Consider the following 18,888-nt stretch of genomic DNA (forward strand, 5'->3'; position numbering starts at 1 on the left):
GGCCCATTTAGCTATGAATAGTGGACCCTGATCCATGGAAATAAATGCACCCATGACCTTGGCTAGCCATCTTACGGTGTCGGGTCATAATTACAGCTGGGCCCTTGAGTAAAACAACTCCAGAAGAAGCAACGGCTAGCTGTTCTCTTTAGCAGCATTAAATGTTGTAGAACTTTATATTGATTTATTTTGTATGCAAAAGGGAGCAAATAATTAGGGGCACCCAAACTTTGTTTTCCATAAATGCCTTGAGACTGGACTTTTTTCACTAAGTCCTGAGTCAGGTCAAATAAAGACAAGCCCCAAACTTGTCAAGCATATGAATAATAGTCACATAAAGAATATTTGTGAACATAAAATAAAGATGCAACAGATAATGAAAATTAACAAATAATCTCCAATCACTTGACGCTCAAATCTTTCAGTGAGTCCTTATAAAGGAGGGAAGTGCTATGAGAGAAGGGGGAGGGGAGAGGGTGTCCCATCCTATCAAGTCAAGTGAGAGAGGTCTCTAAGAGAAAGGTTCTTAGGGGCTCAGATAGCTAGCAGAATCTTGTTCTGTTACACTACTGAGCTGCAACCCATGGGCTCTCTTGTTGCCATCCCTGGAGTGTAGCAAAGTGAGAAGTCCCTTTGGAGAACCTGAGTTGTGTACCTGTGATTTTGGAGGCATGATAGAAGATGACAGTTCCAAATGCAGATGGAGCACATGGGATGGCAAGCAGAATGGGGAGGTTTTGCACCACTCTGCCAAACTAAGTAAGGAGAGTATCAAGAAAATCACCCATAGAAATGAACCCATTCACGAAGGGGAGATGAGTATACCGTTTCTGGGTCCAATATCGGTTTATGGATCAGATTGCTGATAGCCTCTGTACAGATCTGAGCTGGGAGGAAGGTAATGCAATGTGATATCAGGGCAGAGAGAACTACTGTTGCAGCTTATTTTTTTTTAGAAAGGGAATCTAAGATGCAGATTAGTATGTTGGCCACTTAGTAGGGATCATTCTTGAGAGTAATACTTATGGAAGAAAGAGGAAGGAGGCAGGATTGGGCATTGCAAACCCGACAAAGTCCTCATCTCTAGAGCTGGGACAGATCATCAGAGTTGTCCTGAGTTGAGTTGAAGGGGCTGCATCTTTATACCCCTGCACTGATCCATCATTGGGCAGGCTGCCCCTGGAAGGAGGTGAGAACTTGGGCAAGATCATTTTTTTCTCAAGTGAGTTAATCCCAAAAGACAGCTGACAGTTTAGGGCTGCTTTCTGGCTTTTTGCAGCTGCTGGGAGCATAAATTGTTGATTTTAGAACTAAGATCTGGACAGAACATTATGGTGTTCATCATAAAAGCTTTTCTTTTTACAGCTTGGTAGTCCGCAGAGCTAAGGAGGGGTGTATTAGTCAGGGTCCTTCAGAGGAACAGAACAAACCAAATGTGTATATGTACACATATAACAGGATGTAATTTATATAATATGTAATTATTAATATATGTTAGTATAATATATATTTTATATAACATATGTTTTATATTATAAATGTATATATTATATAATTATATATATCATTATATTGTTTATATTATATATGTATTATATGCTATATATAACATATTTTATATCATATATATATAATATATAGAGAGAAGAGGGGTCGAGGAGGGATTGATTTTAAGGAACTGGCTTATGCAATTATTTAAGATCCATTAGCATAACATCTGATCTACAAGCTTAACGTTGGTTAGGATTCACGAACAGACTGTAGACTCAGGAAGAGTTTCAGTTCAAGCCCAAAGGCAGCTTGCTAGCCGTATTCCTTCTTGTTCCAGAGAGATCAATCTTTATGCTAATAAGGCTGTTGACTGATTAGGTGAGGCCCACACATATCAGAGGATCATCTGTCTTACTCCAAGTCTGCAGATTTAAATGTTAATCTGACCCAAAAAACATCTTCACAGAAATATCCAGAATAATGTTTAAGCAAATATATGGTCACCATGTCCCAGCCAAGCTGACATTTAAAATTAACCATTACAAGTGCTCTGTTTGTGAATCATGGTACATTAAGTCTAATAACGTGGAACCTTTGACCTTAATAATGTAGTACGAGAGGTAAACATTTAAAATTAGTCATATTTAATATAAAACTCTTCAACATAACAAAATAGCCAAAATTAAGCCATATATTTGTCTGAAGTAAATCTTCATATTAATACATATACCACACCTACATATAATCTTTTAGAATATGGAAAGAGGCTTTCTTTTTGCTGCTACTGCAGCCATGAGTATACTCAGGCTTCAGAAGAGGTTTGCCTCCAATGTCTTGTGCTCTGGTAAAAATGTTGGTTGGGTCTCAGTAAGACCAATGAAATCTCCAGTGCCAACTCCCATCAGCAAATCTGGATGCTGATTTAAGGGTATGCTAAGCATCTGCAAGCATCTCCACTCCCAGGCTTGATGCAGAAAAACACCTTGGCCACCGGGAGAGCAGGCATATAGTCATGGATAAAGAAATGGTCCTGCCAGTGCTAGGATGCCTGAGAAGATGCCCTGGATGAGGAGAATGAGAATTCTGCTGCTCAGAAGATACAGTGAATCTAAGATTTATCACTACCTGTGTCACTGTCTTTACTTAAAGGTGAAGGGAAATGCATTCAAAAACAAGTGAATTCTCTTGAACACGTCCAGAAGCTGAAGGCAGTAAAGGTCCAAAAGAAGCTCCTGGCTGACCAGGCTGAGGCCCTCAGGTCTCAGACAAAGGAAGCACACAAGTTCTGGGAAGAATAGCTCCAGACCAAGAAGGAAGAAGTCATCAAAACTTTATTCAATGAAGCAATGTCATTTGCAGCAGCATGGATGGCCTTAGAGATTATCATACTGAGTGAAGTAAGCCAGACAGAAAAATATCATATGATATCACTTATATGTGCAATTTAAAAAACTGATACAAATGAATTTATTTATAAAACAGACTCACAGACATAGAAAACAGACTTATGGTTACCAAAGAGGAAAGTGAGGGGGGTGGGGATAAATTAGGAGTTTGGGATTAATAGATACACACTATTATATATAAACTAGATAAGCAACAAGGACATACTGTATAGCACAGGGAACTATACTCAGTAGCTTGTAATAACCTATAATGGAAAAGAATCTGGAAAAGAATATTTATACACATATATGTGTATATATATTTATAAATAATGTATAATTGTATCACTTTGCTGTACACCTGAAAGTAACACAACATTGTAAATCAACTATACTTCAATTAAAAAAAATCTATTCAAGGCAGAAAAGACCAAGAAATAAAGCTCCCCATCTTTCAGCAATTACATAGATCAGTCATTCAACTAAAAATAATACCCTTATCTACCCTTCCCACCAAAAAAAAAAAAAAAAAAAAATTGAAAGAAAGAAAATGCAGAAAGAAGGCCATAATGTTTTAACCTTCAGAGGATGTTTATAACGGTCCATTAATTGCCTTACAGGTACTAATTTTTTCTCTCTGTGACAGATGCTTAGGCCATCACTGTGGATTGAATCCAGTAAGAGAGCTCCAAAAAGAGCAAGGTCCAGGGCTTCTAGCCAGAAACTCATAGATATTATTAGTACACATGCTGTCTCTGCTATCCACACCCTTTTGGCTAAGGTTTCATGTATATGCAACTCGCACACCTCTAATATGTTGACGCTGATGGAGCACAGTGATCCTCATTAGGAGCTCGGCAGCCCCCATGTGTAGGTGCTGATAAGGTGCTGTTGCCAGAAGTGGGATTTTGAGTTCTAATTTACACACACGTGAGCACATAGTAACTTTATGAGTTTTCTGTGTAAAATGAGCACAGGTAAAAGGGAACCAGTTTTGAGCCATCTTGGTGATGTCAAGCCATTTTGAGACTCACTCAAGAAGGCTGTCTGCCAGCAAGGGCATTCGTAGCAAAAGGCAGAAGTTGTGAAGGGAATTAGAAGAGATCATTTGGAAGCTATCTTCCACATGAGGAAAATATGCATTTTTCAGAACCTGACATGCATTTCATAAGAAAACATCCTATTTCCTAAATACCACTGAAAATATTAAGAAATATGGTAGGGAATGAACTCATAATAACCAAATCCAGGCCTAAACCCAAATTAGAGGGATTAATAAAGGACATTTTCAGGAAGAAAGAAGATTTTAGAAATATTTGGTATGATCAAGAGGATACATAATCTTAGTGTTCTGGTAAAGTCTTTACCAATAAAATTTTTTAAAAGGAGAAAAAACCACCAAGTCTTTACAAGAAAATTGTGATCAAAGTATAAAACAAAACTATAGTATGGTATTGCAAGATTATTTCAATACAAATAGTCTCTAAAAGGTCATTACTTTGACATTTTCTTTTGAAGTAAACTGTTTTGACTCAGGCTTCCATTCCTCTCTGTGATGAATTATACTAAACAGTTATGTGGAGAAAAATAATTATGTAACCATAACTAAAATCACTGTTAAGTTTTTAAATTATCAAAGTAAAACTACTGAAAAAGTACAGAAGGTTTAATGAATGTTATGAAAATAATAAAAAAATGGTCTTTTTCAATGACAGAGGTATTATAGGTGACAATTTTATGATGGATATAGAAGAGGAAAACTGGAGGGAAATATAGGGGAGTTTATTTCTTAAAATGGATTTGTAGAAAGTCAAAATATACAATTTTGATAACACAAGAAATAGATTCAAGTGTTACATTGAATCATTATCCTTGAAAGATAAAACAGACAGAGTAGAATCCTAGTATTTCTGAGTGGCTGTGACAGAATACTAAGTAGCTCTCAGGTATGAGACATGTTACTCTTCTGCTTCTCCTTCCATTCTATTTTTTACCTGCTCATTCCCCATTCTGATGATAGGGAGTTAGCTTATTTCTTGATTGTCCTTTTAGTCATTCATCTGCATCACTGAATCTGAAAGATCCCATGACTTAGGTATTTATAAATAGGGATACTGAACTAATCTTAAATTACATATTCTATAGAAAAATTACCCCCTTCCAATTCTAATATTTAGTGTTTATTTTCGTCAGGAAAGTAATGTTTCAAAGTTATTGAGGATGACTTTTTGTGTCCTGATTAGCTGAAAGAGTGAGAGAAAGGTATTGAAGATTTTATATCCTTTCGTTCTGGTACTGATGGAAAGCTAGAGGAGTAGTGTTTCCTTATTTTTGGTGAAATAGTTGAAATTTTAATACGTTGAGTCTTCAACCTTCAAATATTTATAGAGTGGAATGAATTTTTTTAAAGATATACTTTTTAAATTTTTATTATTTAAACATCTTTATTGGAGTATAATTGCTTTACAATGGTGTGTTAGTTTCTGCTTTATAACAAAGTGAATCAGTTATACATATACATATATCACCATATCTCCTTCCTCTTGCATCTCCCTCCCACTCTCCCTATCCCACCCCTCTAGGTGGTCACAAAGCACCAAGCTGATCTCCCTGTGCTATGCGGCTGCTTCCCACTAGCTATCTATTTTACGTTTGGTAGTATATATATGTCCATGGCACTCTCTCACTTTGTGCCAGCTTACCCTTCCCCCTCCCCATATGGAATCTAAAAAAAAAAAAGTCATGAAGAACCTAGGGGCAAGACAGGAATAAAGACACAGACCTACTAAAGATATCCTTTTAAATGTATGATTCTTTCTCAATTTAGGTGACAAACGCCAGAGCCCTTGATTGCCTGGTCACTTGCCAAGGGATTCTAGAGTATTACCAGGTCCCAGGCTTTGGAGTAAAAGATAGCAATATGTTCCCTGGGTCAAGGAATTTTAGGTGGGGATTTTAGGTTTTAGTTGGGGGAGATCTTAGAATAATGGAAATAGATGAATCCTTTAAGCTCCTATTTATCAGCTCATTATTTTGAAAAACTAATTGTGCAGTGGCTGCAAATATTTCCCACATGATTAGACATTAGCATAAGGGTTTTGTTTACTTTGGGTAATACTAATCACATTTTCTTCGTGGCCAGTGAAGTTGATTTACATACAGACTATGTAAACCTTGCCACGCTCTTCACAGTAAAACAAAAAAATGAAGTTAAAATGTCTTTATTTTTCAATTAAATAATTTATGATAACTTGAATCAATATTGGAATCAAAGTATAAAGAGTCCCAGACCTGTCAAATAGCATTGAAAGCAAGGAAATTTATGGGTACCATTCTAAATCACTATCAGGGTGGATTGCCAGTCTCTATTATAGAAGTAAATTAACAGGGATGTTTTGGCTGAAACAGTGAAGAGGGATGTTGAATTCTGTTGCACAAAAAGTATCCCATTTAGCTGTAGTTGGATGTGTTTGGCAACTTCTCCTAAGTGTGTTGGTTTAATACACTATACCACATATACCCATCTGATCTCTACCATGAGGAAAGAGAAAATTACCTACAATCTAAATAGGTTCATTCTTTGTTGTCAGGCAGAGATCTTTCTGGACTCCGATGACTCGAAATTCCTTTGCCCTTCTTTTTACCCTGAATCTCACATCCCCTCTTACAATTCAAGCTGTGTAAATGTGTATGTGTGTAAGTGTGTGTGTGTGCATGTGCTTTTTTGTGTGTCTGTGAAGGACACTTGGGCTTATCTTTTTTAAGAAATGGAAATTTTATTTTGAAAGTCCTAAGATTTTTCGAGTATAATATTGTCTCACAGTGTATGTGCAAAATGTTTAAGTGAATTTTGCTTTTAACTGAGTGAATTTCAGACACTGCAATTTCCTTTTAACAGCCATCCTGTTTCAAAAAGAAACATTTCTGTAAAGCTTTTTTTTTCATATTATATTATTTGGTTTATTAGACTTTTATCTTCCTTTCCTTCAGAATCAGAATTTCAAGGTTGGTTACAGAATTTTAGAATTTTAGATTTTACAAATGAGTAAAATCAAAGGCTTTGACTTTTTTTTTTTTTTTTTTCAAATTTTGCCAGTTGAAGTTTTGCCTTGATGGTTTTAGGACAAATTGTGAGGGGCAACTTAAGACTCAAGGAGATACCACAGCTCTTGAATTGTTTACAGCTTTAGAAATGTAGGGCCTCAAATGGTTAATTGAATCATCTTTATACTCCAAACTAGTAGTGTGGGTCGTGTAGGTCACATTCAAAATTAAGGGTGAACTTTCCTAAGAAAAACAATTTGATAATGTAATTGTATTTGTGATCTCACAAATACACTTTTTTTAAATATTTTAATTTTATTAAATTAAATAATATATAGATATAGTTGATTTACAGTGTTGTTAAGTTCAAGTATACAGCAAAATGGTTTAGTTATACAAATACATATATTCATTCTTTTTTTAGATTATTTTCTCATATACATTATCATAGAATACTGAGTGGAGTTCTCTGTGCTATATGGTAGGTCCTTGTTGCTTATCTATCTTATATACAGTAGTGTGTGTGTGTTCATCCCAAGCTCCTGATTTATCCCTCCCTCCACATTTCACTTTTGCTAACCATAAGTTTGTTTTTGATATCTGTAAGTCTGTTTCTGTTTGGTAAATAAATTAATTTGTACCTCTTTGTTTGTAGAATTAGATTCCACATATGCTTGATATCATATGATCTCTGTCTTTCTCTGACTTACTTCACTTAGTATGATAATCTCTAGGTCCATCCATGTTGCTGTAAATGGCATTATTTCATTCATTTTTTATGGCTGAGTAATATGCCATTGTATACATGTACCACATCTTCTTTATCCATTCCTCTGTCAATGGACACTTAGGTTGCTTCCATGTCTTAGCTATTGTAAGTAGTGCTGCAATGAGTATTGGGGTGCATGTATCCTTTGGAATTATGGTTTTCTCCTGATGTATGCCCAGGAGTGGGATTGCTGGATCATATGGTAGTTCTATTTTTAGTTTTTTAAGGTATCTCCATACTGTTCTCCATAGTGGTTGTACCAATTTAGATTCCCACCAACAGTGTAGGAGGGTTCCCTTTTCTCCACAGCCTCTCCATCATTTATTGTTAGCAGATATTTTGATGATGGTCATTTCTGACCGGTGTGAGGTGATACCTCATTGTAGTTTTGACTTGCATTTCTCTGATAACTAGTGATGTTGAGCATCTTTTCATTTACTTTTTGGCCACCTGTATGTCTTCTTTGGAGAAATGTCTATTTAGATCTTCTGCCAATTTTTTGATTGGGTTACTTGTTTCTTTTATTAACATAGAGCTGCATGAACTGTTTGTGTATTTTGAAGATTAATCCCTTGTCAGTTGCTTCTTTTGCAACTATTTTCTCACATTCCATGGGTTGTCTTTTCATTTGTTTATGGTTTCCTTTGCTGTGCAAAAGCTTTTAAGTTTAATTAGGTCCCATTTGTTTATTTTTGTTTTTATTTTCATGACTCTAGGAGGTGGATCTAAAAAGATATTGCTGTAATTTATGTCAGAGTGTTTTGCTTATGTTTTCCTCTAAGGGTTTTATAGTGTATGGCCTTATATTTAGGTCTTTGATTCATTTTGAGTTTATTTTTGTGTATGGTTTTTGAGAATGTTCTAATTTCATTCTTTTATGTGTAGCTGTCCAGTTTTCCAAGCACCACTTAATGAAAAGATTGCCTTTTCTCCATTGTATATTCTTGCCTCCTTTGTCATAGATTAATTGACTATAAGTGCATGGGTTTACTTCTGGGCTTTCCATTATGTTCCATTGAGATATATTTCTGTTTTTGTGTCAGTACATACTGTTTTTTGTTTGTTTGTTTGTTTGCTTTTTTTTTTTTGGCCACACTGCCCAGCATGTGGATCTTAGTTCCCAGACCAAGGATCAAACTCATGCCTGCTGTAGTGGAAGCACAAAGTCTTAACCACTGAACTGCCAGGGAAGTCCCGGTACCATACTGTTTTGATGACTGTAGCTTTGTAGTATAGTCTGAATTCAGGAAGCCTGATTCCTCCAGCTTTGTTTTTCTTTTTTGGGATTGCTTTGGCTGTTTGGGTCTTTTGTGTTTCCATATAAATTAAAAATTTTTTTTCTCATTCTGTGAGAGACACCATTGGTAACTTGATAGGGTTGTATTGAATCTGTATATTGACTTGAGTAATATAATCATTTGATGTTGATTTTTCCAATCCAGGAACATGGTATATCCTTCCATCTGTTTATGTCATCTCTGATTTCTTTCATCAGTGTCTTAAAGTTTTCAGAGTAGAGGTCTTTTGTCTCCTTAGGTAAGTTTATTCCTAGGTATTTTTATTCTTTTTGATACAATGGTAAATAGGTTTGTTTCCATAATTTCTATTTCTGACTTCTTGTTGTTAGTGTATAGGAATGCAAGAGATTTCTGTGTATTAATTTTGTGTCCTGCAACTTTACCAAATTCATTGATGAGCTCTAGTAGTTTTCTGGTAGCATTTAAGATTTTCTATGTATAGTATCATGTCATCTGCAAACAGTGTCAATTTTACTTCTTCTTTTCCAATTTGGATTCCTTTTATTTCTTTCCCTTCTCTGATTGCTAAGGCTAGTACTTCCAAAACTTTGTTGAAAAGAAATGGTGAAAATGGACACCCTTGCCTTCTTCCTGATCTTAGAGGAAATGCTTTTAGCTTTTCACCATTGAAAATCATGTTAGCTGTGGGTTTGTCATATATGGCCTCTTTAGGCTGAGGTAAGTTCCTTCTATTCCCACTTTCTGGAGAGCTTTTATCATAAACTGGTGTTGAATTTTGTCAAAAGCTTTTTCTGCATCTTTTGAGATAATCATATGGTTTTTATTCTTCAGTTTGTTAATGTGGTGTATCACACTGATTTGCAGATATCAAAGAATCATTGTACCCCTGGGATAAATCCCACTTGATCATGGTGTAGGATCCTTTTAATGTATTTTTTGATTTGGTTTGCTAGTATCTTGTTGAGTATTTTTGTGTATTTGTTCAGTAAAGCTTTTAAACTTAAAAATAAGTTTCTCATAATGTATGTCTAACACAAAAAGACAAAGTTAAATATCAAAAGCGATAGAAAAATACATTTTTGATGGGTTAGTTTTATATATTTTGGTTTTACATATTCAAAGTGAGTTCTTGAGTTTAATGTGAAAAACTGAGAGGACAAGTCTTTCATATTTACCCACATATTTACCTTTACTGACACTCTTCATTCCTTTTGTGTGGATCCAGAGTTTTAATCATTTGTTATTTTCCTTCTACCTGAAGGACTTCCTTTAACATTTCCTATGATGCAGGTCTCCTGATACCACCTAGTCTGAATACATCATTATTAACCTTACTTTTTTCAATGACTTGGAAAAATGTTTAATAAAAATTCATATACAGTGTATATTTCCATTTTCATATTAAATCTATAAAGGTACAGAAAAAATTTTTATGTCAAAATGTAACTAATTTTCTTTAGATGAGGGGATTATAACTTATCTTTTGACTACTTTTGTATATCAAAATTGTTTATCAAAATTGTTTCATTTTGTCTTATTCTTTTATTATTGTGGTAAAATATATATAATGTAATATTTATCATTTTTACTTTTTGTAAGTGTACAGTTCATTGGCATTAAATACATTCACAGTGTTCTGTAACCCCCAGGACTATTTATATCCAAACCATTTTCATCATCTCCAACTAAAACTCTGTACTTAACAGACAATAGCTCACCCTTCCTGCTTGCTGCTCTACTTTCTATATTTATGAATTTGCCTATTCTAGGAACTTCATATAAATGGAATCATATGATATTTGTCCTTCTGTGTTGGGCTTATTTCACTTAGAATAATGTTCTGGAGTTCTATCCATATTATAGCATATATCAAAATTTCATTCTTTTTTATGACTAAGAAAATATTTTTATATTTTAATTTTTGAAATGAATGTTCATAAACACTGCACTAATAAATGAAGGCTAAAATAACTAAAGATATTTTATTAGTAAAGGCTTTGCCTATGAACACTATCAGTCATCACTCAATTTAAGGTGATTGTTTATGTATTTTTATGATTTAGTAAACAGTGTTCTATTTATGTGACTTTGTACAAAACAGACTCTGTCCTTGTATTCTCCTCCACTTTGAATGTATGCAATCTGAGGTAGCCATATGCTGAGAAATAGCTTTTTAAAATGCTGTGGTATTCTTACAAAATTCAGTAAAAATGGGATTGTTTTTGCTTTCAACAAAAGGTTATTGTATTGCTGCTATATACTAGACACTGACAGGTATAAGGTACCATAAGGTCAAGCCATATGCTCCACATGCTCACTGCAGAAGAGAGGGGTAAATAAGCAATGTTAATATGAAGGAAAACTGGGGCTACAGAGGATTCAGAAAGTGCTGTGGAAATAGACAGTAGGGTCTACTTCTTTCTGACTAAGGAAGAGAAACTATTTCCCAGAGAGGTAACCCACAAACTACATCAAGAAGGATAAATAGTATTTCTGAAGTTGAAGGAAACAACAGAGCCATTCTAAGCAGAGAATCACACATGAAAAGCTACAATGAAGAAATAATGGTCAGAAATTTAGCATATCAGGAGACAGAAATGTGTAGAAGAAAGGAAGAATAGAGATGAGGCACCAATTTTCAAATTAAAAGGTTGAAGGTAACCATAAAGAATGACAATTTATTTTTCCTCAAAAATTAAACAATGTCAAGTGATTTAAGTTTAAATAGTGATGCTTTATTTTAACCATGCTTGACTCTAGTAAAAGCAGATCTTTTGCCTTTTTTTTTTTTTTTGAATCCCTTTGAAGGCAGTGTGCTCCAATTGAAAGATCTTAAGCTTTGGAGTTTTTGCCTTTAATTATATTACTAACTAGCTTGATGTCTTGGGCAAGTAACTGAAAAATTAGTAAGATGACAATAAGTGAACTCCTGGCCCAGGATCTCTTCCCTCCACTGTCACTGGACTGCCCCAGAGCCCGAGGGGAGGGTGGCCTCACTGAGGCTGCTGGCTCTGGAGGGACCCCAGCAGCTGAAGCTGTGACAGTCCTGGGGACCACGGGCCAGATCACTCATCCTAGAGTAAGCCAGCTTCCATGTCATGAGGATACTCAAGCAACCCTAAGAGAGAACCATATGGCAAGGAACTGAGGCCTCTTACCTACAGCCACATGACCGTGTGGATAACAGGCTCTTAGTGCTCCAGCCAGACATCAGGGCTGTGCCTCTGAGGTGGGAGAGCCAAGTTCAGGAAACTAGTCTACAAGAGACCTCCCAGCTGCACATAATATCAAATGGCAAAAATCTCCCAGAGATCTCCATCTCAACACCAAGACCCAGCTTCACTCAACGACCAGCAAGCTACAGTGCTGGACACCCTATGCCAAACAACTAGCAAGACAGGAACACAACTCCATTAATTAATAGAGAGGCTGCCTAAAATTATAAAAAGGCCACAGAACCCCAAGACACACCACCGGACGTGGACCTGCCCACCAGAAAGACAAGATCCAGCCTCATCCACCAGAACACAGGCACTAGTCCCCTCCACCAGGAAGCCTACACAACCCACTGAACCAACCATAGACACTGGGGACACACACCAAAAACAACAGGAACTACAAACCTGCAGCCTGTGAAAAGGAGACCCTGAACACAGTAAGTTAAGCAAAATGAGAAGATAAACACATAGCAGATGAAGGAGCAAGGCAAAAACCCACCAGACCTAACAAATGAAGAGGAAATAGGCAGTCTACCTGAAAAAGAATTCAGAATAATGATAGTAAAGATGATACAAAATCTTGGAAATAGAATGGAAAAAATGTTTAACAAGGACCTAGAAGACCTAAAGAGCAAACAAACAGTGATGAACAACACAATAAATGAAATTTAAATTTCTCTAGAAGAGATAAGTAGCAGAATAACTAAGGGAGAAGAACGGATAAGTGACCTGGAAGATAAAATATTGGAAATAACTACTGCAGAGCAGAATAAAGAAAAAAAGAACAAAAAGAATTGAGGACAGTCTCAGAGACCTCTGGCACAACACTAAATGCATGAACATTCAAATTATAGGGGTCCCAGAAGAAGAGAAAAAGAAAGGGACTGAGAAAATATGTGAAGAGATTATAGTTGAAAACTTCCTTAATATGGGAAAAGAAATAGTTAATCAAGCCCAGGAAGCACAGAGAGTCTCATACAGGATAAATCCAAGGATAAACATGCCAGAACACATATTAATCAAACTATCAAATATTAAATACAAAGAAAACATTAAAAGCAGCAAGGGAAAAACAACAAATAACACACAAGGGAATCCCCATAAGGTTAACAGCTTATCTTTCAGTAGAAACTCTATAAGCCAGAAGGGAGTGGCAGGACATATTTAAAGTGATGAAGGAGAAAAACCTACAACCAAGATTACTCTACCCAGCAAGGATCTCATGCAGATTTGAGGGAGAAATTAAAACCCTAATAGGCAAGCAAAATCTAAGAGAATTCAGCACCATCAAACCAGCTTTATAACAAATGCTAAAGGAACTCCTCTAGGCAGGAAACACAAGAGAAGGAAAAGACCTACCATAACAAACCCAAAACAATTAAGAAAATGGTAATAGGAACATACATATCGATAATTACCTTAAATATAAATGAATTAAATGCTTCAAGCAAAACACATAGACTGGCTAAATGTATACAAAAACAAGACCCATACATATGCTGTCTACAAGAGACCCACTTCATACCTAGGGACACATACAGACTGAAAGTGAGAGGATGGAAAAAGATATTCCATGCAAATGGAAATCAAATGAAACCTCGAGTAGCAATTCACATATTAGACAAAATAGACTTTCAAACAAAGACTATTACAAGAGACAAAGAGGGACACTACAAAATGATCAAGGGATCAATCCAAGAAGATATGACAATTGTAAATATTTATGCATTCAACATAGGAGCACCTCAATACATAAGGCAAATACTAACAGCCATAAAAGGGGAAATCGACAGGAACACAATCACAGTAGGGGACTTTAACACCCCACTTTCACCAATGGACAGATCATTCAAAATGAAAATAAATAAGAAAACACAAGCTTTAAATGATACATTACACAAGATGGACTTAACTGATATTTATAGGACATACCACCCAAAAACAACAGAATACACTTTCTTCTCAAGTGCTTATGGAACATTCTTCAGGATAGATCATATCTTGGGTCACAAATCAAGCCTTGGTAAAGTTAAGAAAATTGAAATCATATCAAGTATCTTTTCCAAGCACAATGCTATGAGACTGGATATCAATTACAGGGAAAAACCTGTAAAAAATACAAACTCATGAAGACTAAGCAGTACACTACTTAATAACAAAGAGATCACTGAAGACATCAAAGAGCAAATCAAAAAATACCTAGAAACAAATGACAATGAAAACACGAAGACCCAAAACCTATGGGATGCAGCAAAAGCAGTTCTAAGAGGGAAGTTTATAGCAATACAATCCTACCTTAAGAAGCAAGAAACATATCAAATAAACAACCTAACCATACACCTAAAGCAATTAGAGAAAGAGGAACAAAAAAAACCCCAAAGTTAGCAAAAGGAAAGAAATAATAAAGATCAGATCAGAAATAAATGAAAAAGAAGTGAAGGAAATTATAGCAAAGATCAATAAAACTAAAAGCTGGTTCTTTGAGAACATAAAGAAACTTGATAAACCATTAGCCATACTCATCAAGAAAATAAGGGAGAAGACTCAAATCAATAGAATTAGAAATGAAAAAGGAGAAGTAACAACGGACACTGCAGAAATACAAAAGATCATGAGAGATTACTACAAGCAACTACATGTCAATAAAATGGACAAACTGGAAGAAATGGACAAATTCTTAGAAGTACACAACCTTCCGAGACTAAACCAGGAAGAAATAGAAAATATGAACAGAACAATCACAAACACTGAAATTGAAACTGTGCTTAAAAATCTTCCAATAAACCACAGCCCAGGACCAGATGGCTTCACGGGTGAATACTATCAAACATTGTGAAAAGAGCTAACACCTATCCTTCTCAAACTCTTCCAAAATAGAGCAGAGGGGGGAAAACTCCCAAGCTCATTCTACAGGGCCACCATCACTCTGATGCCAAAAGCAGACAAAGATGTCACAAAGAAAGAAAATTACAGGCCAATATCACTGATGAACATAGATGCAAAAATCCTCAACAAAATACTAGCAAACAGAATCCATCAGCACATTAAAAGGATCATACACCATGATCAAGTGGGTTTATCGCAGGCTTGAAAGGATTCTTCAATATGTGCAAATCAATCAGTTTGATACACCATATTAACAAATTGAAGGAGAAAAATCATATGATCATCTCAATAGATGCAGAGAAAGCTTTTGACAAAATTCAACACTGATTTATATAAAAACCCTGCAGAAAGTAGGCATAGAGGGAACTTTCCTCAACATAATAAAGGCCATATATGACAAACCCACAGCCAACATAATCCTCATGGTGAAAAACTGAAACCATTTCCACTAAGATCAGGAAGAAGATAAGGTTGCTCACTTTCACCACTATTATTCAACATAGATTTGGAAGTTTTAGCCACAGCAATCAGAGAAGAAAAAGAAATAAAGGGAATCCAAATCGGAAAAGAAGAAGTAAAGCTGTCACTGTTTGCAGATGACATGATACTACACATAAAGAATCCTAAAGGTGCTACCCGAAAACTATTAGAGTTCATCAATGCATTTGGTAAAGTAGCAGGATACAAAATTAATGTACAGAAATGACTTGTATTCCTGTACACTAATGATGAAAAATCTGAAAGTGAAATTAAGAAAACACTCCCATTTACCATTGCAAGAAAATGAATAAAATATCTAGGAATAAACCTACCTAAGGAGACAAAAGACCTGTATGCAGAAAATTATAAGACAGTGATGAAAGGAATTAAAGGTGATACCAACAGATGGAGAGATATACAATGTTCTTGGATTGGAAGAATTAACATTGTGAAAATGACTATACTACCCAAAGCAATCTACAGATTCAGTGCAATCCATATCAAACTACCACTGGCATTTTTCACAGAACTGGAAAAAAAATTCACAATTTGTATGGAAACACAAGTGACCCCTGAATAGTCAAAGCAATCTTGAGAAAGAAAAACAGAGCTGGATAAATCAGGCTCCCTGATTTCAGACCATACTACAAAGCTACAGTAACCAAGAGAGTCTGGTACTGGCACAAAAGCAGAAATATAGATCAGTGGAACAGGATAGAAAGCCCAGAGAAAAACCCACACACATATGGTCACCTTATCTTTGATAAAGGAGGCAAGCATATATAGTGGAGAAAAGACAGCCTCTTCAATAAATGGTGCCAGGAAAAGTGGACAGCTACATGTAAAAGAATGAAATTAGAACACTCCCTAACACCACACACAAAAATAAACTCAAAATGGATTAAATACCTAAATATAAGGCCAGGCACTATGAAACTCTTAGAGGAAAACATAGGCAGAAAACTCTAAGATATAAATCACAGCAAGGTCCTTTGTGACCCACCTCTTAGAGAAATGAAAATAAAAACAATAATAAACAAATGGGACCTAATGAAACTTCAAAGCTTTTTCACAACAAAGGAAACCATAAACAAGACGAAAAGGCAACCCTCTGAATGGGAGAAAATATTTGCAAATGAAGCAACTGACAAAGAATTAATCTCCAAAATTTACATACAGCTCATGCAGCACAATATCACAAAAAACAAACAACCCAATCCAAAAATGGGCAGAAGACCAAAATAGACATTTCTCCAAAGAAGATATACAGACTGCCAGCAAACACATGAAAGAATGCTGAACATCACTAATCATTAGAGAAATGCAAATCAAAACTACAATGAGATATCATCTCACACCAGTCAGAATGACCATCATCAAAAATCTACAAACAATAAATGCTGGAGAGGGTGTGGATAAAAGGGAACCTTCTTGCACTGTTGGTGGGAAAGTAAATTGATACAGCCACTACGGAGAACAGTGTGGAGGTTCCTTAAAAAAGTAAAAATAGAACTACCATACAACACAACAATCCCACTACTGGTCATATACCCTGAGAAAACCATAATTCAGAAAGAGTCATGTACCAAAATATTCATTGAATCTCTATTTACAATAGCCAGGACATGGAAGCAACCTAAGCGTCCAACAAGAGATGAATGGATAAAGATGTGGCACATATATACAATGGAATATTACTCAGCTATAAAAAGAAACGAAATTGAGTTTTTTGTAGTGAGGTGGGTGGACCTAGAGTCTGTCATACAGAGTGAAGTATGTCAGAAAGAGAAAAACAAATACTGTATGCTAACACATATATATGGAATCTAATATAACTATATATATATATATATATATATATAGTATTCACATATAAATAAATATACAGACCAATGGGATAGAATTGAGAATCCAGAGCCCTTATATTTATGGTCAATTGATTGTCAGCAAGGTTGCCAAATCAATTAAATAAAGGAAAGAATAGTCTTTAACAAACAGTGTTGGGAGAAAGAAATATTCACATGTACAAGAATGAAGGTAGACCCCTATTTCACACCATACATAGACATTAACTAAAAGTGGTTCATAGACCTAAATATAAAAGCTTGAACTATAAAATTCTTAGATAAAAAACAAGTAAATCTTTGTGACTGTGACTAATCGTCAGAGACACTTACTGTCATCTTTTTTTTTAACATCTTTATTGTAGTATATTTGCTTTACAATGGTGTTAGTTTGTGCTTTATAACAAAGTGAGTCAGTTATACATATACATATGTCCCCATACCTCTTCCTTCTTGCATCTCCCTCCCTCCCACCCTCCCTATCCCACCCCTCTCGGTGGTTACAAAGCACCGAGCTGATCTCCCTGTTCTATGCGGCTGCTTCCCACTAGCTATCTATTTTACGTTTGCTAGTGTATATATATTCATGCCACTCTCTCACTTTGTCCCAGCTTACCCTTCCCCCTTCCCGTATCCTCAAGTCCATTCTCTAGTAGGTCTTCATCTTTATTCCCATCTTGCCCCTAGGTTCTTCATGACCACTTTTTTTTTTCTTTTAGATTCCATGTATATGTGTTAGCATACGGTATTTGTTTTTCTCTTTCTGACTTATACTGTCTTGATGACTGTAACTTTGTAGTAAGTTTTGACATCAGATAGGTTAACTTTTTCTTTCCTTGATTATCTCCATTGATTTTCCTTTTTTTAAAAAATTTCATTTATTTCTTTTCTAATCTCAATTATTTCCTTCTTTCTGTGTTGGGTTTGGTTTTCCTTTCTTTTTGTTTAGTTTTCTAACATGGAAGATCAGGGATTTGAGATCTTCTTTTTTAATATAGGCATTTACAGCTGGAGATATTAACATAGATTTAGCTGCATCCAGTAAGTTTTGGTGTGTCGTATTTTCATTTTAATTAATCTCAAAATATTTTCTGAATTCTTTTCTGGTTATTCTTTGATCCATTGGGTTTTTTGGGAATATATTGTTTAATTTCCATATATTCATGGAATTTCTTAAATTTCTCCTCTTATTGATTTTGTTATAATTATGTTGTGGTTTGGAGAACATACTGTTTATGATTTGAACCTTTTAAATTTAAGTTTGTTTTATGACCTATTCTGGAGGATAGTCCATGTGCACTCGAGGAGAAGAATGTGTATTGTTTTTAGGGGTTTTTTGTCTTTTTTTAGGTGGAGTGTTCTCTAGATGTGTATTAAGTCTAATTGGTTCTTAATGTTGTTCAAGTGTTCTATTTCCATGCTGATCTTCTTTCTAGTTCTCTTTATAATTGTAGGTAAAATTTTGAAGCCTCTATTATTAATTTTTTATTTCTCCCTTCAAATCTGTCAGAT

At 35.4% G+C, this 18,888-nt stretch overlaps 1 pseudogene; it reads left to right on the forward strand.

The window, feature by feature from the left end:
• Positions 1–2,274: 2,274 nt before the first annotated feature.
• On the forward strand, positions 2,275–3,726 carry LOC132486794 (large ribosomal subunit protein eL19-like; annotated as a pseudogene).
• Positions 3,727–18,888: the final 15,162 nt, after the last annotated feature.

Source organism: Mesoplodon densirostris, chromosome 3 (assembly GCF_025265405.1).
Source record: "Mesoplodon densirostris isolate mMesDen1 chromosome 3, mMesDen1 primary haplotype, whole genome shotgun sequence".
In the NCBI taxonomy this organism is placed as follows: domain Eukaryota; kingdom Metazoa; phylum Chordata; class Mammalia; order Artiodactyla; family Ziphiidae; genus Mesoplodon; species Mesoplodon densirostris.